Consider the following 25,620-nt stretch of genomic DNA (forward strand, 5'->3'; position numbering starts at 1 on the left):
GGATCTCAGGCCACTCTGGACAGCTAGGGCAACGGCTCTGGTCACTGCACTCTCAAAGGTGGTAACTATCAGCAGCCTTCTCTCCACACTCCTTCTTCTGTCTCCCCAGATTTTGGTGTGTCTGTCTGTCCCTCTGACTCAGTACAGCCCTTCTTATATAGCATGAATGGCATCACTAACTTTACATTTTAGTGTGAGTACCCTGTAATTATCCCTGCAACCAGGATTGAACAGTTTCCCATTCCTCTCTATGCCCCCTGGTATGATTGGTTCAAGGCAAGAGAGCGCCATCTGCCGGTTTGCATTTATTACACTGCTTTGTTCTCATAACCACTTTTTGGCAAAAGCCAGTTATGTCTCATAACTTCATACTTATACTAACCCCGGCCATATGAAATAGATCTGCAGTTTCAGTTGCTCATAGGGAATTAGATAAGCCGATCGCCAACTCTGTACGAGGTAGCATAGCCCTTCCAGCATGTTCCTAATTGAATCTTCCATCTTTTCATCAACTGTCATATGTGTCACCTGTTCAGATCAGCCAGAAACGAGTCTAAACTGGCCATTTCAGTCCACAAAGTGCCAGGGAAATGCAATTAGTCTCTTTAAAACCGCTTGGAAATTGAAAAAATAGCATAAAACGAAATTGATTCTTATTTGATTGCTGCGAAAATGCCTAAAATGAAATTAGTCTTTTAGTGTAAGTTGGGAGTGTCTTGTTCCACCGGGTGGGGCTGCTTTATCCCCTCACTGCCATCTGTCTCCCTGGGCTCAGCCTGTAACCAGAGTTTTGTGGGTTCATTTGAAGGGGGTTGCAACAAGGAGCACACACCTCCAGGTCAAGCTCTAGCCACACATTGCCTCCTTTGAAATCTTTGGGCTCCTGCTTTCATGTCTGCAGAGCAGGTAATTATGACACCCTCTCCAGCATCACATTTTATTGTGGGATGGTTATAGGATATGTGTGATATCCAGTGGGAGTGGGGCTTTGTCATCATGAGTTCCTGCCTTCATGCCAGAAACAGTTATTCCTGTAGTAAGGGTCTATTCAAAGGTGGCTGTAGTTTTTTGGGTGGAACATAATCTGCGTTCGCTTTGGTCAACCCCCACATGATATTTCCCTGACATCTCTGCGTGAGCAATGCTATCTTTCCACTGTGGCTTTTAAAGCCGTTTTCTTTTTCACACATGTGCAGGCTTTTCATTTTTAATGTTTAAATCCTGTCTTGCAGGTCACAGGATTCTTTGATTGATGTCTCCTTTTTGAGTAAGTTTGCATTTGCAGTTGGTCCATTGGTAATGAGGGGTAGGCCCCCTTTTCCCATGGTTCTTTAATTTGACATGAATGCAAAGAAAAAGCCAAGCCGTTTTTCGTTTGCAGTGTTTAAAGGGCTGCTGTTCATGTGAAAGGGAAAACAAAAGCCGTTTTTCTTTGTAGTGTTGAAATTCTTGCTACTCATGTGAAATAGCAGTAAAGCAGGGCTGTTTTTGGTTGCAGTGTATATAACTTGTGGTCATTCAGGTGAAAAGAAAGTAAAATAAAGCTGTTATGTTGGTTGCAATGTAGAACCTCTTGTTATTCAAAGGAAATAAAAGCAGAGCAAGGCCGTTTTTGGTTGAAGTGTTTAAATGCTGCTGTTCAGGTGAGGGGGGCTTCTTTGTAGGGCCTTTAATGTAAGCCACACTTTCCTCTGGCTCTGTCCACCTGGCCTCCCCTAGGACTCCCTTTTTCTCACTGACCCCTCCGCCCTGACATGCCCTTACCCTCTTACCCTGCACTCCAAGTCACAAGGCCTAGTAAGATAATTTTTGTTATGTCCTCCATTTTTCCCCCACCTTCATGTCTTGTTGCTCCTCTAACCGCATTGTGTATAGGCGTCTTATAAATACGCAATAAATAAAAATGTTGACACTAGTCAATAAATGGCCTATGTTTGTAGTTATGGCAGTGACTTCATTGAGTGTTGGTTGCCCCTTTAGCCAAATATCTTCTTTAAGTCTATTATAGTTACATGTAATCTCAAATTGATCGTGTTTATGGTCACCATGCATGGAAAGGGCAGTACAAGTAGAAGCACAACTTGAGAGCCATGACATATTCCTTAACAATATCGTTGTCTTTTTGATTATGCATACATATTATTCATTTTTATTTTATCGGTCATTTGTATACATGCAACATAACTCACTTAAGGATGCTTGAGCATACAAGCGGGAAATACATTTTAAGAGAAGTGAAAGCAAAGGAAAGGCAGGGATGCAAAGGGGGTGTTTAAGGACGGTGAAGGATGGATGGGAAAGTGGAGGGTAAATATCAGTCACAGATTAAACATTTTTGTTACAAACATGTATCCCAAAGACAAAACTGTATTATATGTATTTCTGAATGGATAGATTTCAAGTATTTAAATACCATGTTCTAACAACAAGTTCACGTTCATTTGAGATATGCATTCTTCACTTCATTCCACATCACGGAGACAGTTAAGAATCGTTTGTCCTTCAGAAACGTAACAATGCAACATCGATGTCTTTCTTCCCTCAACAATATAAATCGGCATGCATGGCTACAATTCCTAGTCAGTACTCTTGTCTAATGATAAAAGAGGTTCTGGTGCAACTTGCATGCAGACAGTTGAATCACACAAGTTCCAAAGAGGTTAATTTAACACTCTCTAAAGAAAAATTGATGACTCTCGTCTCTATAGTATTAACACACTTTGGAGAAGTGCACTTTTATCAAATTGAAAGCAATGACTTTATATTAACTTCAAATAATGTGATGAGCGGTCAGTGGGTATATACTGTACCAATTTTGATCACATTCTGCACATGTATTGCACATAGTGTAATCATGTTTAATTTTTACTTACTTTCTGACTCAACAAATTCCCCTGTTTTGAGAGCTCAGTAAGCAGTTCTCTGTCACTATTGCCCCAGTGAAAGCAGAAATTCAAGGGTAGAGAGCACAGACATTTTGTCCTGTGCCAGTTAGCATTTAGTAGTCTTATGTCTGAATATATTCCAAATAATTATGTATTTATTGCATTGTGTATAAGGCGCCATCATGACATTACCTTTTCACAGCAGACAAAAGAATGCTAATGCTGATGGAATACTAATCTTTCACAGGATTTGGAACCATTCGGATCAGTTAAGTGTGGGTAGAGGCATAAGGGATACCATTGTCAAATTGCACAGGTGTAGCATGAGCTTGACCACTTTCTTCTGGAAACCTTGATGCTTTTGAATGAGGTTAACAGGGAGATCTAACAGGAAACTATAGCACTAGTTGTGCCTTGGGACATGTAGCTGGATATGAACATTCTTCATGAATTCCTGTATCTATGGGACAAATGTTGATCTATTGTAAAAGATGTTTCCTTGCAGAGGAAACCAGTACGGTAGAGGCTCCATTGGAGGGAAATCAAACAAAGGCAAACGCTGGAGGGATGCCATTGATCATCTCTGTCTTCATGGCATTCAGGCAAATGGAGAAAATACATGTGAGAATGTATAAGATAAACCATCCCCAGATGTTGACATCTGTCACTACAAGGCAAGCTACCAAATGGTTAGTCCTATAATTTTATTTGAATCTTACTCTCGTGAAATCCAACATTCTACAATTCTACAGTAATTTTCTTATTCTACATATGAAGATGGATCGATAACAAGAATATAACATAAAACAATGTGTCTATATCTATATTCAAGGAAACAACTTTAATTTCAGGGGCGTTAAGGTGAGAACTTAACCAACAGACCCTCTGAAATTCAGCTAAAGCCACCTTAACTTCACGCCCCTTGTTGCACAGCCGTGCCCACAATGATGACATCACATCACATCACTGATGACATAACTAATTACATTACAACAGTAACTGGCATTAAGCATGGTCTTCAGCCATGGTCAGTGTGCATGTCCAAATATATTTTGAACACATGACTGGATACTAGTCATGGCCTTCAGTTATGGACAGTGCTCACAACCTTTACCCACTGTGTATTATACAACACTAACCAGGTATTAACTATGGCCTTCGGCCTAGCCCACTGTATATTATATACACTAACCAGCCATGGTCTTCAAAACAGTACTAGCCAGTGGCCATGGCCTTTGGGTGTGCCCACAGTATATTCTAACATATTAATGGGCACTAGATTTGGCCCTTAGCCATGGCCACTGATTACAGCTTTCAACTATATCCACTGTATATTTTAAAACAGTTATAGGCTAGTAGGCATGGCTTTTAATCATGCACATTGGTATTTTTTAACACTAACCGACCACTAACTATGGCCTTTGATGCTGGCCGGAGACTCCACTCCAGCTTTTGTCATGGCCAAGTCCACGGCCTAAATTGTTATTAAGGTAATCAATGTTTTCATGAGCTAACTTATAAATGATGTTATGTCTAATTCCATTGTTGATGTAATCAGTAATATACAATGTAATTAGTGTTGTCACCAGTGATGGCATCAGTGATGTGATCTCTGATATCATAATTGTGGTCATAGGATGCGTGACAGGGGGTGTGAAGTTAAGGTGGCTTTAGATGAATTTCAAAGGGTTTGTTGTATTAAGTTCTCACCTTAACGTCCCTGCAACTAAAGTTTTTTTCCTTGAATATGTATATCTGAAATGCACATATGCACAGACACAAGGTTGCATATTTTTGTATATCATTATTTGTAGTTGCAGCTACAGTATCAGCTAATGAACTGCAAATTCTGCGTATGCGGCTAAGACGAGCAACAACTGGAGTGCTTTCATTTACGGCTAAAATACTGCCCTTGTTAACAGTGTAATCACATTTACAAACAATTAGGAGATTTTAACGAAACTGCATAAAATAAATTACAATAGATGTAATATATTTTCACGGTTTCTGTTCAATTTGATCTATTTTTGTATCTTAAAAGCAGGCACTTAAAAGCGATGTTTTGGGGGATGGACAGAGGGGGGTGGAATAGGGGAGGAAAACATAAGAATGAAACATGACATAGGGAATTAAAATAAAAAGCAACTTATATGTTTTTGTTTGTTTTGTTTTTATTTTATTTTAGAAAAGAAGAGGGGGAGTGCCACTTAAAAAAAAATAATGACAGCTAATCTGGTATTCATCGATTAACTTCTGCCATTCCTCAAAAGTCGCACCTTCCTTGACTACCCATTCGAGACATTGGGCCTCATTACGATAGCGGCGGTACAGTGATAACGGTGCCGGTAGTGATGCCGGTGCCGTTATCACTGTACCGCCACATTACAAGCTCTGCTTGTGGGTGCTGCTCTGCACGCCATGTCAGACCAGGAGTGCAGAGCAGCACCCGCGAGCAGAACAGGATGGTAGCAACGGTACCATTATGAACGGTACCGCTGCTACCATCCTCCCCATTCCCATTGAGCCTATGGGGCTCAATTGTGAATGGGGACGTACAGGCTCTGGGTCCAGCGAAAGGGAAATTAACGGGCCCACCGAGGTCAGAATGGCCCGGTTATTCCCCTTTAGTGGGACCCGGAGCCAGATCCGAGTTTGGGAGTAGCCATGCCCTTATCAGGGGCATGGCTACCTCCAAACTTGTATTGAGGCCCATTGTCTACACATGACTTGCATCATGGAAAGATCGGGAGTCAGTAAAACAAGAGTCTGTGCAGTTGACACCGCTGCTGAAGTTGAGACTTCATTTGCAGTTTGCAATGTTGTTACACTGGTGGATGGAAGTGCTGCAGGTGCTGCTGATGTCAGTCTAAGCAAAGAATGCGACCCATGCATTTTTTTTTTTATTATGTTTGTGCACTTTCTGATAGTCATTTTCACCTTATGCCAGTGGACTTACACTAGATAATTGATCATAACAGATGTTCCCAGGCTTTGAGATGGAACATTGGAAAGCCCATGGCATAGAGTTTTGTTGAAGAATGTGCAAATTATCTCCTCTGCCCCTTTTCTAGAAAGTGTTTTTTTTAACTTTAAAGAAGCACCAACTCTCAGCAGTGGTTTTCATCCCAGTTGCCTTCTTCCTCAGTGGAGATGGATTCAAAACCCAAATATTAATATCCTCACTGCTGGTACTCTCGTGGTGTGACATGTTGGAATGTCGAACCAGGAAGGAAAATGTAAAACAACAAAAATGACAAACTGCACAAATCACAAGACAAAGGAAAATAGGATTAGGGGAAAAGTGGTTAAAAGAATAAAGATTTTTAATGGGTAAAGTGCCAAAAGGGCTTGCAGTTACTGAAAAACCCTTTCACTAACAAGTACAGAAAGCAATGATACATATAAACTTCTTTTTTATGTGGGTGTGGTGATTATTCGCGGCTCCAGGCTTCCACACCTGCTGATTGGATGGTGTTTTACGCATGGATGTCGTGATATGTTGTGATATGGTGTGGGCATAGCCGTGTCAAAACATCTGAATGTGCAATTCATGGCTAGCAATGACGCATAGGTGCAAAGCCGTAGCACGTAATACAATTGGATGGAGAGTGAGAGGTAGCTGCGTCAATGCAATCCGACATGCTATTGTATGATTCTGCATATTCGGATGTCGTGGAAAGAAATGGCGTAGTTGCAAAATGCATCTCAGATTGCCATTAGCTCCTTTTTTGATGCAGCAAGAGTAGAGAGGAGCTCACAATGCAATTGGCTGGAGGTAAGAGGCCCATAGCCGCGTAGCCTCATCAACGCACCTTTCTAAATGTTTGCCAGACCACCTTGTGCAATTTCCAATACACATCATTCACATCATCCCAGGATAATCGCACCATATGATTCATCATAATTGATGTTCTCAAGCTTTCTGACAGAATCTTACTAGGGGCACGGCACATGTTTGTGTTTTCTTGCACAATGTTAAACAAGAATGACAACTCTAAAAAGACAATGCCACAAAAAAATGAAGCCGCCTCCCTGAACCTCTCTGGCATTTTGAATAACTCTTAAAAAAGAGTGTTGCAATGCTTAAAAACTCTGGCTGTTGCTAGAACCACTTGTAATAGGTGGAGGTTAATTATGCACAACGACCGCTCACAGTTACAGTGTAAATAAAACCCTGTAACACCATTTCCATCGTCTCACTTATCGGTGGCACCACAATATTAGTATAAATGGGCATATTGCTGGAAATTGAGAAATGGTACATCCCGATTACCATGGAGTCCCATAGGATTCCATGGCAATGGAATCACTGAAGCACCAGCACCATTGCAATCAGTAATGGTGTCTTAGTAAAAACACTACTGGAGGGAGCCTGAACTCACAGCAGATCAGACCTGCCAAGAGTTCCAATCCCCTACCAGCAAACTCTTTGTTTTTCGGTCCAGAAAGAGTGCCACCACATTGCTACAGGATGTGTTGGGACAAATTACAAAGATACTATCAGAAGGAAAATTGACCCAAACACTCTCATTCATCCCTGGTCATCAGAATGGAAGCCACCAACAAAAATAGCATTAGTTTGTTAACTCAACATCAAACATACACAAGTCTGGTACAGACACACTTCCATTGTATAAATAATTGCACTGCAATAGAAACGCAAATGCATTTTTCACGTTTCCACTATCTATAAGCTGTTGCCAAATGTTCTTATCTTTTTTGGCAACACCATTTACTAAAACAAAGAAAATGTCTGCAATGCCACTCTTCACTCACAGAATGTTCACATTTACCTCCAAAGTGAACGGTACATGTACAATTTTGCCACTGACACCTTGCACTAATGATTTTATAGGCAACTTTGGTATTTTTGTTTTCAATCAAACAATAACTTCATAAAGGATACACAGTTTGCAATGCAATCACTTAAACATGTTAATTTTTTTAAACACAACAGAGATATCAGGCACTACCATGTCATTCAAAATACTTGCAAAAATAACTTTCATTTTAATACCCAACACAGTGTCTGCAAACATAAAGTGTCTCATGTGTGTCAAATCATTTTTGTATAAACAAATACATGTAACGTTTTACTAGCGGGCATGGAAAGGAAAACATTTGATTATTTGTAGTCTCTTCTCCCATTCCATGGTGCCCATCTTCTTTGTTTATTTGTAACCATTTTTTTAACCTGTTTAAATGGCTACCATGGAAAGGGTGAACAGACTTCACGCCTAGAAACACTTGAGTACAGGTGCGTTATGAATGCCATATCATATCATATCCCAATGCATGATGAACAAAATACCAGATTGTCTTCAACCGAATAAAGACACCATTAGTACACCAGGATCCAGATTTCCGACAGAGGTATTGCATCAGAAAGCAAAGATCACGTGAAGACCACTTGCTCATCGAAGTTGTACTGCTGGATATAGGATCAATCTGTAGATATTTCATGAAAAGCCTCCTCTCTGAATCTCTCTAGCATTTCTGATAGCTTTTAAGTGCCAAAATGGAGTAACTGCAAGTAAATAATGAAGACTACATGAGTCACAAAACAAATATATAACAATATTTTATTCTCACTTTGAGCGGGTCTCAGGTTCAGCAGTGTCCACAAACAGCCATAGAGAAACTGAGCATTCAGATGGGGGACAGACAGCCTTAAGTACACTTAAGTACACTTCAAATCGGCTTTGGTTGCTGAAATAATACTTAGTTTATGACACATGTAACACATGCATTTACCATGGCAACATGTGGTACCACACTCTCCGTCACCTCCAATTTTCTGGCTCAGAGCACTAAGGTTCACCCTTTTCCTAAAGCACAGAAACATGCTTGGCCACTCTTATGAGTGTTTTCCCTCCTTCCAAGAAGGACACTTTGCATTTGGCTCGGTACTTGATTTAGCCCTACCAAGGATATGCATGGCACGCCATGTTTCCTAAACATTGGTCGCACAATTAGTTTTGGCAAGCCGGAAACAGGGAGAGACATAAACTATTCTTTTCACTCTCTCTGTCCGTGTCTACATGCTCAAGGCTTGAAGCTGGTAAATTCCATTAGCTAAGCATTCTTTACAGAAATGCATTGACCAGCCTTTTGGTCTGTGATCATTTTTCTGCAGGCGAGCAAAGTAACCAAAGTGGAGGCTGAGGACCGCACTTCAATGTGTGCACCTAGGCTAACTAGAAATAACTCAGAACAGATGCATTTTCACAAACCCTGCTTTTAGCCTAAGCTAACACATTGAAGCCATACATCATCATTATCACATGTATCATAGCCATTAACTGTCTAATATCTAAATCCCGCATGATCAAGGCATTCATCTTATTAATAGAGGGATAAAGTACAGGTTTCAATTTCCCCAGAGCTCTAGAGCAGCAGTTACCCAATGTAGAACCTAAAACTGGCAAACACTGTGTGCAGCAGCAGCAGAATAAAAAAATGCTAATGTAAATGGCAAGTGCAGAGAATATCTTCCAACCCCAGGCTCTGACTAGATTCCAAGACCATGGGGCTCAATGGGAATGGAGAGGATGCTTACAATGGGCCCGTTAATGATGGGCCCGTTGTTAGCAACCTGGTCTGCTAGCGGGTCCTGCTAAGGACGCCTGGTTTGACCAGACGTCCTTAGAGGGACCCGCCAACAGACCTCGCAATGAGGCGGCAGAGGGTTAACGGTGCCAGAAGCTGTACCGGTGCCGTTAACACGCTACCACCTTCCTCGTAAAAAGGCCCACAGTCTTTCGGTGTCCCTTGAGAAGCCTCACTGAAACAGGCTCTATAAGATCATCCGTGGGTTGCACCTGACCACGTAGCCAATCTTGCTTGTAGTCTTCTTGTCCCAGCATCCCTCTGTCTCCAGACAAGCTTTTTCGAAACTTTTGGGGGAATAGATGGAATAACATTTGTTTCTTGTAGGTACCGTATTCTTACCACACTTTCCTAACTACAGAATGTCATCCTCTAGCTAATTCCGTGGTGTAAGGTTATACCTGGTCACTCCAGGCACAGAGTGATCTGAGAACAAAAGATCAATATCCGAAGAAAGTGGTAAAAGTAGTGAACAATCAGGGTGCTTGGGCTCAGGACCAGTACATGTGCTGTCACTGAAAGGCAAACACTTGGTTTCAAGATCTTTTCCCTACTCTTTCTCCCATTTGTCATAGGGTAAGGGCAAGAGCACTCATTTCAGGTATGCTGCATGATTCCAGTGCTTTTTACCATCCACTCGAACAGCCGTGTGAGTAGCCAGTAGCACCAGATAGGGTCCTCTCTAGCAAACAGCAGGACTAGACTTCTGCTTACAATCTTTTATGAGGACGTAGTCGCCAGGTCAAATGCGGTGACCAGGTCCCTCATTTTTATCGGGCAATGCTGCACGACCAGTTGGTGAATCAAATGCAAATTGTGAGTCAACTGGTCACAGTAATAAGACAATAGTGGGTATTCAATATCGGACTACTTTTTAGGTATAGGTGCGTTCCACACATTAGCAGGTCTCCCCATCACTATTTCATATGTAGAAATTCCTGTTTTTACCTGGGAACTTGTTCTCATAGATAACAGAGATAATGGTAGGTCATCGGGCCATTTCAGTTTGCTATTTGTACACACCTTCGATAGCTTGTTCTTAAGAATGCTGTTATAGCGTTCAATTAAACCAGCACTCTGAGGATGCCTTACGGAATGGAATCGTTTCTTAATCTGTAGCCCCTCAAATACCTGTAGTATGATAGCAGCAATAAAATGAGGTTCATTATCGGACCATATTACTCTCGGTAACCCAAAATTAGGAACATACTCTTTTAGCATGACTTTTGCGGTGGACATTGCAGTATTGTCCTTCAAAGGAAAAACCTCAACCCATTAGCTAAATGCACACATCACAACTAACACATAATTGTAATTTTGGCATTGCTCCATCTCAATGAAATCAAAATGAATCACTTTGAATGGCATGGAAGGAGGTCCAAAACTACCCTTAGGTGCCGGTGTTCCCTTTCCAATGTTGTGTTGTAGACAGATCATACAGTTCTGAACTAGTCACTCTGCAATTTTTGGAATATTGTCATTATTCCATACTGGATCTAAATGTTTACAAATACCTTTGGCACTGATGTGAGCTGGCCCATGTGCCATAGTAACTACAACTGTTACATAAGCGTTGGGCAGCATCCACCTTTGTTTTTTTAGATCAACCCAACAACCCTCATTATCCAACCCTGGTGGGCCAGAAGCCCATAGCTCAATTTCCATTGCTGTGGCTTTGGCCTGAATTTCTGTTATGCTACTAATGCCCTCTTCCATCATTTCAGTCTCAGCAACCCACCTAGCAGAATCCAACACACACATTCTTGATTGTGTGTCTGTGGCAGTTTGTTTAGATATTTTGTGTGAGTATGCGTTCCCTCTCCCAATACCGTCAGTCACTCTCTGGTGTGCTGCACATTTCGTTATGGCTAGTTGTTTAGGGAGAGTCAACGCTGATAATAGTAGTACTATTAAAGGACCATGTTGAATCTTAGTACCATGAGATGTTAAAAATCCCCCCTCGGCTCATAATCTCCCAGAGTTGTGAGCTACTCCAAAGGCATACTGACTATCAGTATAAACATTTACTCTGAGCCCATGGGATATTTCACAAGCTCTAGTCAAAGCAATTATTTCTGCAACCTGGGCAGAGTTGTGGGGAATTATACTGCTTTTGAAAACTGTGTTTAAGGTGGTAATTGCATAAGCGGCGATAACAGTGCTGTCTGGGAGTTTTAAGCATAAACCATCACCAAATATTTCCCCATCTAGGTATGGACAGGGTGTGTCTCTCAAAACAATCCTCCCTTTGATGTCTTGTTCAGTGACATAAAGACAATCATGGGTAGTGTCAATATTGCAGTCCTCGTTTAGAGGAGATACAAGATCGGCCAGATGCAAAGAACAGCATGTCTTAATTTTGATGTGGGGTGCAGATAGAATAAGATCATATCTTGTGGACAGATGTGAGTAGCTGTGTTTGCACTCTATTCAGTAATATATCTACGGAGTGAGGCACCATCATGGTTACAGAGTGACCCAAAACCATGCCTTCACTTTGTGTTACTGAGGCAGTGGCAGCAGCTGCAGCTTTGAGACTTTTTGGCAAAGCACATGCAACAGGGTCTAACGTGGAGGAAAAATAGCCACATGGCCTGTTCCTTCCTCCATGTTCCTGTGTCAAAATAGCCAAACCACATCTGTCTTTCTCATGCACAAACAAGACAAATTCCTTGCTATAATTTGGTATGCCCAATACTGGTGCGTAACACAGAGCAATTTTGAACAGATCAAAAGCATTCAGACAATATGTATCCCAAGGTAGAGGTAGAGGTAACGGTACATCTTTTCTTGTCAAAGGTTTAATCAAAAGTGAAACATTTGGAATCCATTGCCTGCAATAGGAAGCAATTCCAATGAAAACCCTAACTTCTTTCTGTGTATTTTGGTATCGCCATATCAGAGATGCTCTGTATCCTTTCAGGTGCAATGTGCCTTCCCTCCTTTGACAGGAGATAGCCTCCTGTCGACAACATTTTGTTCAAAGAGGTTTTATGACAATTTTTAGCTATATGTTTCAGTAACAAAATAGTACCCTCCTTACAAGCGCTTTCTGAAGCAGCAGAAATAAGCAAGTCATCAATGTATTGTTCGAGTGCACAAGTGGAAGGTAACTCCAGCATATCTAATTGTTCCTTTAGGGACCTGCTGTAAATGCTAGGACTCTCATTGTACTCTTGTGGTATTCATGTGAAAGTAAAGGAAACAAATACTTGCTATCTGGGTGAATGCGGATGCTTAAAAAATGCATTTTTCAAGTCAATGACTGAGAAATGCATTGCCATTGCAGAAATCATAGTCAGAATTGTGATGATGTCGGGAACAATGCTTTCAATAAATTCAATCGCAGCAGATTGTCACCGCAATTGGTTGTCAACAAAAACAGACATGAGTCAGTGAATGGTCCTAAAGAAATCCTCACCAGTTTAGAGACCGGCTTACTACTGGGGTACCAGAGAACGCTACTGATACGTTTTGTTGCCCTGACAGGGGAATATCTGTAACCTTCAAGTGGTCAATAGAGCATTTATGCACGTCCGCTTCCACCAAAAATGTGTGCGCCCTATCCCCTACTTTCATTTCTACTTAGGGTCCTTTCTGGTCTACTGGGATAGCAGTAGGTTCCAGACCCTGCTTTGCGCTGTCCTAGTGAAACAAACCATAATCATTATCAGAAATATACCTCCAGTGGCCCTCCTGCTTAGAATATGCAAATTGGTTTACATTTACAGTCCCTGTCTGTGGGGTAAAATGTCCTCTCGATTGAACATTTCCTGCGTGTTGTCCTCTTTTAATTTGGTGCAAGAGCACACTCGTTTTTAAGTCAACCTTTTTCTTTTCAATCTTCTCTTTCTCATTGTTTTCTCTATTATCATAATACTTAGGCCTATGTAACATTTTGGATTGTGACTTAGTCTGCCATGCACTTTCAGAGACTGTGATTTGACACTGATCTCTTTCTGGTTCCGTATGCAAATCCTGACCACTGAAATCCGAAAAAATACTTGCTCAAATCTGTTAAAATACTCTATAGTTCCCTCTACCTTCCCTTGTATGCATGCAGTCAATTTATCCAAAATTATTATTTTCTCTGGCACCAAGTCTTGAGCTTGGCTACAATGTGGTTTGGTAATATCCATATGTTCTGTAGAGGTTTCTCGTCCGCATTTCTTGACCTATCAGATAGTTTGAGTGCAGCCCATTTATCACCCATTACAGGTACATCGTCTACAGACCTAACCTTTTTCCATAAATCTTCCGGCAAGATGACAGGAAATAACAGGTCTATGGGCCTCATTAGGACCCAGGCGGTAGGGGTTTACGGCGGCGTAAACAGCGCCGACCCTTACCGCCTGATTCTGAGGTCCCTTAGCGCCATGGAGGATTTAACACCTGCTTTTAGCAGGTGTTAAAATCCATGGCTCTAAGGGACCTTGTTGTTAATTACGCCACCGTAATTTACGGTGGCGTAATTAACGCCTTCCCCACTCCCATTATGCCCTATGGGGCAAAAATGGGAATGGGGAAGGGTAAATGGGTTAATGGGGACTTACCGCCCGCAAACCTCGGAATGGGGCGGTAAGTCCGCCAACCACCATGGCGTAAACGTAGTTTACGCCATGGTGGTAAAGGTACGACCCAGGCGGTAACTTACCGCCTGGGTCGTAATGAGGCCCTATGTCTTCCAAAGTGAAAACCGACGAGTGTAATAGGGAATCTATTTCTTTATACAACCCTGTAGGGTTCTTTCTAATGTCAGGGACATACTGTTGAAGAGTGTAAAATCCATGTTGTGCAGCATCAAATTCGACTTCATTTTTAGCAGGCATGTGTTTTGCTTTTCCACAATATTGACATCTACTAGATTCAGCCTGAGTCTCACACATGAGTATCACACTCTTGCTCACTACTGGGATCAATCATGTAGCCTTGTTGAAATGTGGATCCCTAGCTAAAATGTGGAATCACTATTGAAATTCTGTGTTACCTCTCCCTACAAGACCCATACATGGACGTTTGCTGCCACCTGTGATTATCATAAAAACTATGAATTGAAAAACAGACTTCCACTCCCCAAAACTCCACACAATTGACCCTCGCACACATACCAACTCCCCTCCACTCCCCATGATCCTCCTGCACACCGCTAATCTCTCCCAATTCCCCAAAACACTCAATGCATCTATGATGCTACTCCACCCAAAATGTTGTATAACTGCAGCTACCACCCGTCTACAAACACATGATGTTACATTTGCCCTAAAATAGCCACGGCTGCACAGTGTGCCACGTCTAACCGCAAACTAAGTAACTGCGGATACAGTTCTACATGGCCAATTTTTATAGACGTAACTCAGAACACCTAACTGATGAAGAAAATGCAGTATGAATACACAAATACAATAATATAGACAAAAACAATATTTTTATTAAAAAGGGAACTTCACTTCAGGCTTTATACAACAATACAACTTAAAAGATAAATACAGTATGCCAATACTCATTTACGTATATAAAGTAGCTGAAAATAAAGCAAGCAGAGAATAATGCATAACAGTAAACTGGGTAAACAAACATCCTTCAGCCACACAACATAGTACCATAAGTAAGAACACACAACCCAAATACATTGTACAGGGCATCTAAAAATAGAATACAATTGATCCGTTTTATATTACATAAGTTAAACTAATTTCTACTCTTTTTCACCAAAGTCTCACATATACAAAAGCCGGAAAACACACATCCAAAATAAAAAAGCGAGCCAAATCCCTATCAGGTCACTGATCATGGCCTTTAGCTCAAATTAATTTGCAAACTCCCCATAAAGCTGCAAGACAATAGCAGAATTCACACCAGAAAGAAACATTTTCAGTACTGGGAAAGTCCTCCTATGAACATGTTGAACGACATCCCTGCAGAGGGAGAAGAAGGTATAGAAAGAGGTTGGTGGTGCAGAGAGGTCTGAAGGTAGAGGCGGAAGTGGTGCCCAGAAATAATGACTAGTTTATAGGCGAACGGAAGAGATTAGGAGAGATTTGAAATTAAACCATTTGAAAGGAGAGAACTAACTATTTTGGAGGGGGAAACCTTGAAGAAAGAGAGAGAATAAAACAAATCAGAGAAAGTAGAGAGAAGGTAGGTGGAGGCAAATTAAGATTGTGAGAGGGGATAGGTTCGGAAAACCACAAGAAAGGAGGAAAAAGGAGTGACAAGGGAGGCAGACTCATAGTTGGAAGAGGGCAGAAGAAGCTGAAAGTACAAGCCGTTGATGTGAAGCACCTTGCAGAGCCAATGACAGTCCCACAGTAAGACAATGCCAGTCAACCAGTACTAGAAGAGAAGTGGGAAGAGTACCAACCTTATGTGAGAATGGTGAGGAGGTCAGCTGAAATATAGCCCAAGTGTCCGAGCTGATTTCTAGAGACAGGCCCTTAGGCACGCGTAAGAGTAAAGTGAGGAGGAAATTGAGACAGGCTTTTGGAAATAGGATGAGACTCCTGAGAGTGGGAATCCATTTAGAACCTGACCTGGCACCTAGAAGCCTTCTTGGCTTACCTCCCATCAAGAAAACACTGGGGACTTTGTCCATACATCCATACTTGTCTTGTTTGGCCTGGAGGATTGCTCAGGGGCAACACATTTCTCTTGGCAGCAATGCAACACAGGTTTGAATTCTGGTCCCATGCTTAGAGACTGGTCTCCCGTATTGATATAAAAGATTAACTAATTAATGCAGAAGCAGGTTGTTAATGAGATATGTCCATAGGAGTTTTAATTTGCGTTACTCAGTAAGAGAACATTTTTTCCCCATACCAAACCTCACTATATTGTTATCCCCCAAAATAAAAGACCCATTTTTGGTTGTGTTAATCCCATGTGTTCGTGACACATAGTTCATGTCATTGTCATTATTTACTGAAATTGTTCTCATACTAGTTCTGTGTCATGATGACATTATTTGATTATTTGTCATTTTAATTAGTGGCTCTAATACATTTGTAGCCATGTGCTGACTCTTTCTAGCAGGCATAATGGTGTGCAGGGAGGAGCTAGGCTGAGTGTTGATGTGGCAGTGATTTCACATGATGATGCATATGAACAATGTAGCACAATACCTAACACAGTGTTGAAGAAGCAAGCATTCTTCAGAGGGCCTGGGGAGCTGAGAAAGTCCAGCTGTACTGCAACTCACAAGATTTCAGCATTTTATTTCTCGAGAAATGGATGGTGGAGTCAGTCATAGACATCCAGGATCCTGACTAATTTAATTTCTACTTTGAGACTCTTACACCAAACCCTAAATCCAAAGACACTTAAATACCCTACCATGGGCCTCATCATGAGTTGGGTTCTAACCCCAGTGGTATTACAGCCGGGACTATTAGCCCTACCACAAAATCCCCCGGCGCTATTAGTGCCGGGTCAGGGGTTTGGCGGAATTGTAAGTTCCCATTCCCCATTGGGCCCAATGGGGAATTTTCACGCTATTACTGCTGGCAGGTTTCCCGCCGGAGGTGATAACGCCAAAAATCAGCAAAATTGCGGCGTATTTGCCCCCAGCTCAAAGCCGTGATTTGGCGGATCCTTAAATGCAGCGGTAATAGCGTTACTGCCACATTTAAGGGTTACTGCCAAACTCGTGATGAGGCCCCATGTCTTGATATTGTGGTGGGTGTTTACGGCAATCTTGTTTTGAGGGCACTCTATGAGAAGGACACAGGCAATACAAAAAGGAGGTGGTCGGCATGGATAGGGATCTTAGACTGATGTGGTTTAGAAATGTATTTCTGTGCATGTATATTTGTGTTCAGTCCTTCCCAAGATATGGTCTAAACTCAGATGCAATTTTTAAAGAGTATAGGTCAAAGATAAATTTGGATCTGACAGAGCGTATGACGGTTGATAACTTGCTGAGACTCCAAGGATCGATTTTCTTACGATAAAGGCAATCCTGGGATTAACAATGTATTTTATGCAACCAGTTTAGACTTTCACATTTTAAATTATGCATGCATATATTCTCTGGCCTGGCTGTACAGGTCAGATAGAAGAACTTGGAATCACCTGTACTAGTCTGGGCCATCTTGGGCAGGTTAAAACTGTGTTATAAATGTTATATTTATGCTCGCAATGGGTGGAGTTACATTTAAATAATCATGGAATACTAATTTACATATTATTTATGTTTTCATTTTATTTATTTATTTATTTATTTATTTATTTATTTATATGTGTTGAAGCCCACGGCATCAGGGTGCACAATAACACACAGATAAAACAGAACCAACAGGATAATGGCTGGATCTGGAATTAGAGGCGGGTGTGGTCAGGGGTAGGTTGTGGGTAGGTGCCTAATGTTTTGACTTTTCCCAATACTGGAATGCTACAGTCCTGGATGGAAAAAGACTGGTAATCAGGCTTCAGTTTGGCCCTTGTCTGAGGAGACTCGATAATTAGTAGTTCTGTTTAACCTCCATTTAAGCACATCCAGTTGCTGATCATCCAGAGGTTGATTGTACTGTAAGTACACCCGAGGTTAGCAGCGTCAAAGGTCGTGGTCTGTGGTGATCTCAAAAACTAGCTGGATGTCGTTAGCATAGTTGGTGAATACGACCTTCATCTCCTCAAGTAAGCAACACAGGGCCTGATATATAGGTTGAAAAGAATGTGTGACATACAGTTGGTATACCACAATCAATGGGGGCTGGAGTTGAGGAGGATTCTTCCCAGCATACTCTGGATACCTGGTGCATCAAGAAGCATTGGACCCACTTGATAGTTTCCTGTGCATTATGGCTAGTATCCCCCAGGGTCCGGCAGGGGCTTGTGGTTGAAGGAAGACAGACGCAGCTGACAGATCCAGCAGGACTAGTGGTCCAGTCCTTCCTGTATCTATGATCTCAAGCATGCAAGTCTGAAGGTTGATGAAGGCGGTTTCAGTACTATGGGAATGCCTAAAGCTGGACGGTCAGTGATGCATCTTACCCATGTCTTCCACAAAGGTTTGGAGTTGAGACATAGCACATTTAACTAAGATCTTCAGCAGAAAGTTTCAATTAGTAATGGGTCTTAGATTGTTTGTGCTATACGGGTCTGCCCTGGTTTTTTAACCAGGGGAATGACCATGACAGTTTTGAAGATCTCAGGGAACTGATAGTTACAAAATGAGGAGTTAAAAAATGGCGCAAACATTACTTTATTGTAAAGAATAATTTTGTCGGGCATCATGCTTCCTGGGCAGGAGGACAGGTTCACTGAAGCTAGGGTATTAATCATGTCCAGCGTGGGGATAGATTTACATTTCTCTTAGTTTTTGGTGTCTGATATGATATGATATGATATTTAATGTATAGTGTGCCCATACACAAGTGGTTCAAAATGCGATGAGTCAGGGGAGGGGAACAGGGGGGGAGCAAGACAATGATCTTGCTAGGTTCAGTGAAATTGAGATAGCGCACCTGCAGGGGAGAGGGAAGGGTCAAAAGTGCAGAGGGAAGTGGAGGAGGAGCAAGTGCAGGACATAGGATATAAACATCAAGAAAAAAAAGTCTGGCCAGCAAGAGGAAGTCCAAAGTTAAGTGCAGAACAGCAAGTGATAGATAGTGCAGGTAAGTAGCGGGACTGTAGGGTTACAGATATAGCCCCATGTGCAGGGTTGTCAGGTGGTAGTGCAGGTGTGCAACTGGAAGGGCAAAGAACTGAAGATTTGATGAGTGGGCACTCCTAAGATCTTTTTTGATCTTGTCCTGAGCTTTAGATCCCGTTGCTTTGAAAGCCAACTTGGCTCCTGTACATTCATAGAGAGAAAGCTACCAGTTGGGCTCTCGGCTTTTCTAACAGCTTTTCTAAGAGGTTCAGAATCTCAAATAGTTTTTTCAAGTAATTTATAGCTTCATCGATCTGTTTATTGTAGAAGTTCTTTTTGGTTTCTGTGATAATGAATTTGTACGCCTTTTCAAAATTTTTTCAACTGATTTTGTTGGCATCAGTGTGGCATTTTAGCCAATGAGATTCTAGTTTCCTTTTTCCTTTTTTAGTATAGAGTTCTGCAGCAGTTCTTAAATGCATTATGTGGCCAATGCTGTAAACTAAACACACGTGGAAATCTTGGGGACTTTGTATGAATGTGCGCTTTCCGCATCTCATAAATTTCCTTTCTTCTCCTGCTGTCCCCTCTCTTCCCTCCACGGCTTCCTTGCCCCCCCCTGCTGTCCTCTCTCTGGCTAACTTGCCCTCTCCTCCTTCCTCGTCTACCCCTCCTCGGGCTTCTTCTAAACCTCTGAAGGGTGTACCTCTGATGTGTACCCCTCCACGGAAGTCTTTCAAGGAAGGCAACTTTCTCCATATTGACACTCAAAATTCTTGCTCAGCTGTCAAACACTCCTCTGACATCTGCCTCCTGCTTGAAGAGCTTGAGCTCGATGTCCTCGGTCTCACCGAGACATGGTTCTTGGCGAGCTCTGTCAACAGCTTTGCCACCCTTCTCCCTAATGGCCACAAGTTTATCTCCACACCCAGGTCAAATTGTTCCAGAGGTGGTGTTGCCCAGATCTTCCCTGAGTGGAGTCATGCCTCTGTTATTCCTATGCAGGCCTACTCCTCTTTCAAATGTCTCATCTGCAGACTCTCTTTCTAACTCCTTGACATTCCCTTACTGTGGATACCATCTATCAGCCACCTGGTCAGATCTTCTCCTTCCTCTCTGAGTGGGCGCAATTCTGCTACTCCCTACTGGTCTCGACCACTCAACTCCTCCTTCTTGGACACTTTAACATCCACCCAGATCCATACAGTCCTTCCTATCACGACCTCTGCAACTCTCTCTCACTCTCTATTCTCCCCTCTGGCACGACTTGGGCTGCAGGGCACACTCTGGATGTTGTGATCTCTACAGACCTTCCCCTTTCTATCCCTCTCACCACTCCACTCTCCTGGAGTGATCACTTTCTCTTTTTCTCCAGGTCACTCTGTCCACCCCTCAGGCCAAGCCGCCTCGAGCACTGCCACCTACCTTCTCCGTTATCTGACCCATAAAGTGTGTGTCAGTTAAAGCTTTTGCCTGCACTTTCTCACCCACACTCCCCTTTTGGCTGACTCACACCCTGACAAAACCCTTTCTATGCTCCACTCTGCTATATCTGACATATATGATGTTCTTTCCCCTTTCATGAGGATCCGCTTGAAGCCCAAAGTCAAGTGGAACTCCTGGTATGACTTAGATCTCGTCACCCTTAAGCACAAGTGCAGGATGGCTGAGAGGAAATAGCGTGCTTCCTGTACATCCTCTGACAAACTGGCCTGCCACCTGCTCCAAAGGCAATAACTGCTCTCGATCCACACCAAGAAGAGAGCCCTCATCCAAGCCCGTGTCTCAGTGGCATCCAACAACTCAGCCAAATTCATTAAAATCTGCAAAGAGCTGGCCAATCCTGCTGCAGTCTTCTAATAAAGAGGCACACAGAAATGGAGGTGAGTAAAAGCTTTATTCGAGGCCCCCGGGGAAGTCACAGTGGAGGCACCAACTGGCGAGGCACTCTCAAATGGAATATACATGCACAAGGTTCTAAAGTGACTTGTGCATGTATTACCATAACATCTCCCCCACCTGAGGCAAAAAGAAAAAAGAAAAACAGGGGGGGAAAAAACAGGAAAGTGAAAGGGGAAAAAAGGGGGGTCAAGTGGGAGAGGCAGAGGGAAGATGGGTAAACTGGGGTACATTAGTAATAGACATAGTCATTGTTGAAGTTTTGGATGATTTTGCGGTTCCTTCTGGACATTCTTCCAGTGGGGACTCCTTGATGCATGGAGTGAGGTCTATCATTGTCCACATGTTCACGGAGAGATTCTCTTAGGGGATGTGAGGTGTGTTGTGATGGTCTGTCAGGACTGTTGTCCTTAGATATGCTGGTCTCTTGGATGTCTTTTGTTACTTTTATGAGATCATCTCCAGACCATCTCTTTCCATCATCGAGGATGACAGACTTCCCATGACAACTCACAACTCTCTGTGGAGGTCTGAAGATGGATTCACCCTTGAGAGTTTTCTTCGGTTCTTTGACACATACCCAGTCTCCTTCACGAACCATCATCTCTTTTACTCCATGTCTGGAGTCGTATTGTCTAACGACAGTCCTGACAGACCATCACAACACACCTCACATCCCCTAAGAGAATCTCTCCGTGAACATGTGGACAATGATAGACCTCACTCCATGCATCAAGGAGTCCCCACTGGAAGAATGTCCAGAAGGAACCGCAAAATCATCCAAAACTTCAACAATGACTATGTCTATTACTAATGTACCCCAGTTTACCCATCTTCCCTCTGCCTCTCCCACTTGACCCCCCTTTTTTTTTTTCGTATTGTCTTTTGTATTTTGCTTGTTTTTCTCTTACTGTCTTTTGAAGTAGATCCATGTTCACCCTTGCTTCTCCCGTGTATAAGAACATCCACGCCGGTCTAAATCGGTTGGTTGCAACCCTACCTCGCATGAGGGTGAAGGGCTCTATGTTTGTGGTGGTGTGTGGGGTTGTTCTATACGCATGTAAAGCTTCTTTGAGGGTTTCTCTCCACGGGAGGTTGTTGGCCGTGGCCAGTTGAACTACGCTCTTCACGAGCCTGTTCATGCGTTCCACAAGTCCGTTGGAAATTGGATGGTACAAAGATGTTGTTATGTGGCTGATGGACCTTTTCTTGAGGAATTCCCCAAATTCCAACCGAAACCACTTCCTTGGGGTCTCCCTCCCTGTTGAAGATCTCTGTCCGGAAATCTGTGACTTTCTTTGAGGTCACATTGTCCTCAGCTATTCCCCATTCTGTCCATTTAGAGGTGTAATCGACAAGTACTATGATATATACTTTGACTGTTTCGAGGTTCTCGAATGGACCCATGATGTGCCAGTTTAGACCACACATGTTTGGGAGGTTCAATAGGCTTTCTTAAGATCTTGGACTTGTCACTCATGGCATACGTGGAGCAATTTTTGACCAGTTCTTCTGCTTCTTTCCACATTCCTGGCCACCAATAGTTGTTTCTCAACTTGTTTTTCGTCAAGCTCCTTCCTAGGTGACCTTCGTGTGCCAGTTGGAGTACTTTTTTTCTGAGTTGGGTGGGTGGGATTACTCGATCGCCTCTGAAGATATGCTCATCGTCCATTGATAATTCTTCCTTGAAGGGAATGAAGGTAGTTAAAGCCTCTCCCGTTTCCACCCAGTCATTAGCTATCGCTTCCCTGATTTCTCGCTGTTCCGGATAAGTATTGGCATTAATTTTCCATTCATCTCTCGAGATGGCAGGGTTTACGACAGCTATGATGTCTTCATCTGGAGATGCAATCTCAGTGTCGATGTTGGTCGATAATCTGGAAAGACAATCTGCTACTTGGTTTTGTGGACCAGGAGTATAGCATAGTTGGAGGTTGTATTGCATGATGTCGAGGAACCAACGTCTTATTCTCGGTGATATAAGGTGAGGGGTTTTGGACTGAAGGACATTTACTAGAGGTTTATGGTCTGTTTTCAGTATGACGGGTAAGCCCCAAATTAGGTTCCTGAAATGCTGAAGAATCCACCTCAGACCCAGAGCTTCTCTCTCAATGGTGGAATAGTTTAGTTCGGCTCCCCTCAGTACTCTCGATGCGAATGCGATCGTCACGATGTTCTTATCTTGTTGCTGTTCCAGGATACCACCCAGTCCGGTTTTACTTGCATCTACGGATATGATGGTTTTGGCTTTACAATCGAACATTCCTAAGGCTGGAGCTTGGTTAATTTGGAATTTGATTTCTTCGAATTCGTTCTTGCATTCAGTGGACCATATGAATTTGGCTGCCTTCTTCAAGATGTTCCTCATGTTTTTGGTCTTATCAGCATAGTTGTTTATAAACTTGGAGTAGTATTCTGTCATCCCGAGGAAACTCCTTAATTGGTCTTTACTTTGAGGCTCGGCGATATTCATTATGGTGTCCATGAGTTTCCTCTTGGGGCTGATGCCGTTGGCGTCAATGGAATGGCCCAGGTATGAAACTCGGTCGCACTTTATGTTGCATTTCTCTAATTTGAGTGTGAGCCCACTTTTTTGTATGACCTGTAGGACACCCACAAGTTTTGCGTTGTGCTCTTCTTCTGTACTGGCTGATATGAGGATATCATCTTGGAAGCAGTGTATGCCATCAAGTCCTCCAAATAGATGTGACATGAGTCTCTGAAAGACTGCTGCTGCTGAAGCGAGTCCAAATGGCATTCTGTTAAACATGAATGCACCGAGAGGTGTGACAAAAGATGTTAGGTTCTTTGAGCTCTGTTCCAAAGCTATCTGGTGATAGGCTGAGGAGAGGTCCAGAGTTGTAAAGTATTTTGCAGGTTTCATGGTCGATAGGAGTTCAGATATATTGGGAAGTGGGTGTCTGTCAACCCATATGTTTTTGTTTAGGTCTCTCAAGTCGATGCACATTCTTATGGAATCGTCCGGTTTTTTTACTAAGACAATAGGGGCAAGCCATTCTGAACTCTCGATGGGCTGTATGATATTTTCATCGCAGAGGCGCTTAAGTTCTTTCTTCAACGCCTCTTTTGTTCCAAAGGGAATACTGCGGACTCGGTGGGCCACTGGGACAGCACCTCTTTTGAGGATTATTCTGTGTTGGAAACCTTTTAGGAGTCCAATCTTGTCGCAGAACACCTTGGGGAATTGTTTTGCTAGATTAGATTTGATGTCCATATCATTATTGAGCACACTCAGCACAGGGATTTCTTCTCGAGGGTGTATTCTTACTCGAAGGGCGGCTTGTTCTTCCCATCCCACAACGGAAGAGCTATCTTTGGCTACAAAGAGTTTGCAATATGTTTCTCTGTCATGGAACTTGAGGTTCACCCACACATATCCCATTATCTCGATGGGTGTTTTTCCATAACCGGTAGCTCTTACACAAGTTCTTCGCAGGTCATGTATCTTGCCAGAGAGTACACTCAAAAAGGTCTTGAGATCCACGATGGTGTAGGGGAAGCCAGTGTCTACCATTACGGGTAATGATATGCCGTTGATTTGCATTTTGACCCAGGGACCGTTGCTCTGTTGTCGGGATGTTACAGTGAGTATTTGTACCGTTTGTTGCATTGGACTGATAGATAACATGTCATTGTGCTCTTGGTTGCTTTCAATGACTCTCACAGAGGACGGTCTGGTGAAAGGTTGCCTGGTGAGATCGCCATATCTGGTTGTCTTTCCCCGTGTGTTCTTGCAGACTTTGACAAAGTGTCCAATCTGGCTGCACTTATAACACTCAATAGCGATGGCGGGGCATTCTTTGTCAGGATTTGCATGCTTGTACCATCCGCACCTCTGGCAGCGCGTTGGATTCTGGGAGTTGTATGGCCTCGCTCTGTTTGAGCCAAATTTCGAACCCCTTGATGGCGGAGCCTTTCTTACTGCTGCTACTAGAGGCTCGTAAGGCTCGGACTCAGGGCTGACACATTTGATCTCCACACTGGTCGTGTGGTCACGTCTTTCCCTCATGCATCGATCTCCCAATTCCATGCTCCTTGCTATCTCCATGGCTTGGTCCAGGGTGGGATTTTTGGTTTGCCACAATTTTTGTTGGATGCGAGGATCAGCCACATTCAGTACCAATTGGTCTCTCAAATACTCATCACAGACACCTGTGAAACTGCAGGTTGACATAAGCGCCCTGAGGGACGCTATGTATGAATCAATAGACTCGCCTTTGAGCTGCTTTCTGGAAAAGAACCTGTATCTTTCCAGTACTACGTTGGTCTTGTTGCCAAAATGACTGGTGAGTTTGGCCAATGCTATGTCAAACTTGCGGTTGCCATCTCCTCCCATGTTGCCGGGTTCAGGAAGGGTCCTGAAGAGTCTCTGTGCTTCTGCCACTATAAAGTTCAAAAGGGTCGCCTCCTTGAGGTCATCATTGAATTTGCTGCCCCCAATGGCTCTGAGGTAGACGTGGAATCCATCGATCCATTGTTCCCATGGGCAGGTTGGGCTCCCAGGGCATGGAAGAAACTTGGTGGGAGGCGGAACGCCCTGCATGGTGGTGTGCCTGATTCTAGGTTGTAAGTGGTGAGGAATGGCGTTGAGTGGCACCAGTTGCTGTAGTGATAGGC

Source organism: Ambystoma mexicanum, chromosome 2q, assembly GCF_040938575.1.
Source record: "Ambystoma mexicanum isolate Mex_15411 chromosome 2q, UKY_AmexF1_1, whole genome shotgun sequence".
In the NCBI taxonomy this organism is placed as follows: domain Eukaryota; kingdom Metazoa; phylum Chordata; class Amphibia; order Caudata; family Ambystomatidae; genus Ambystoma; species Ambystoma mexicanum.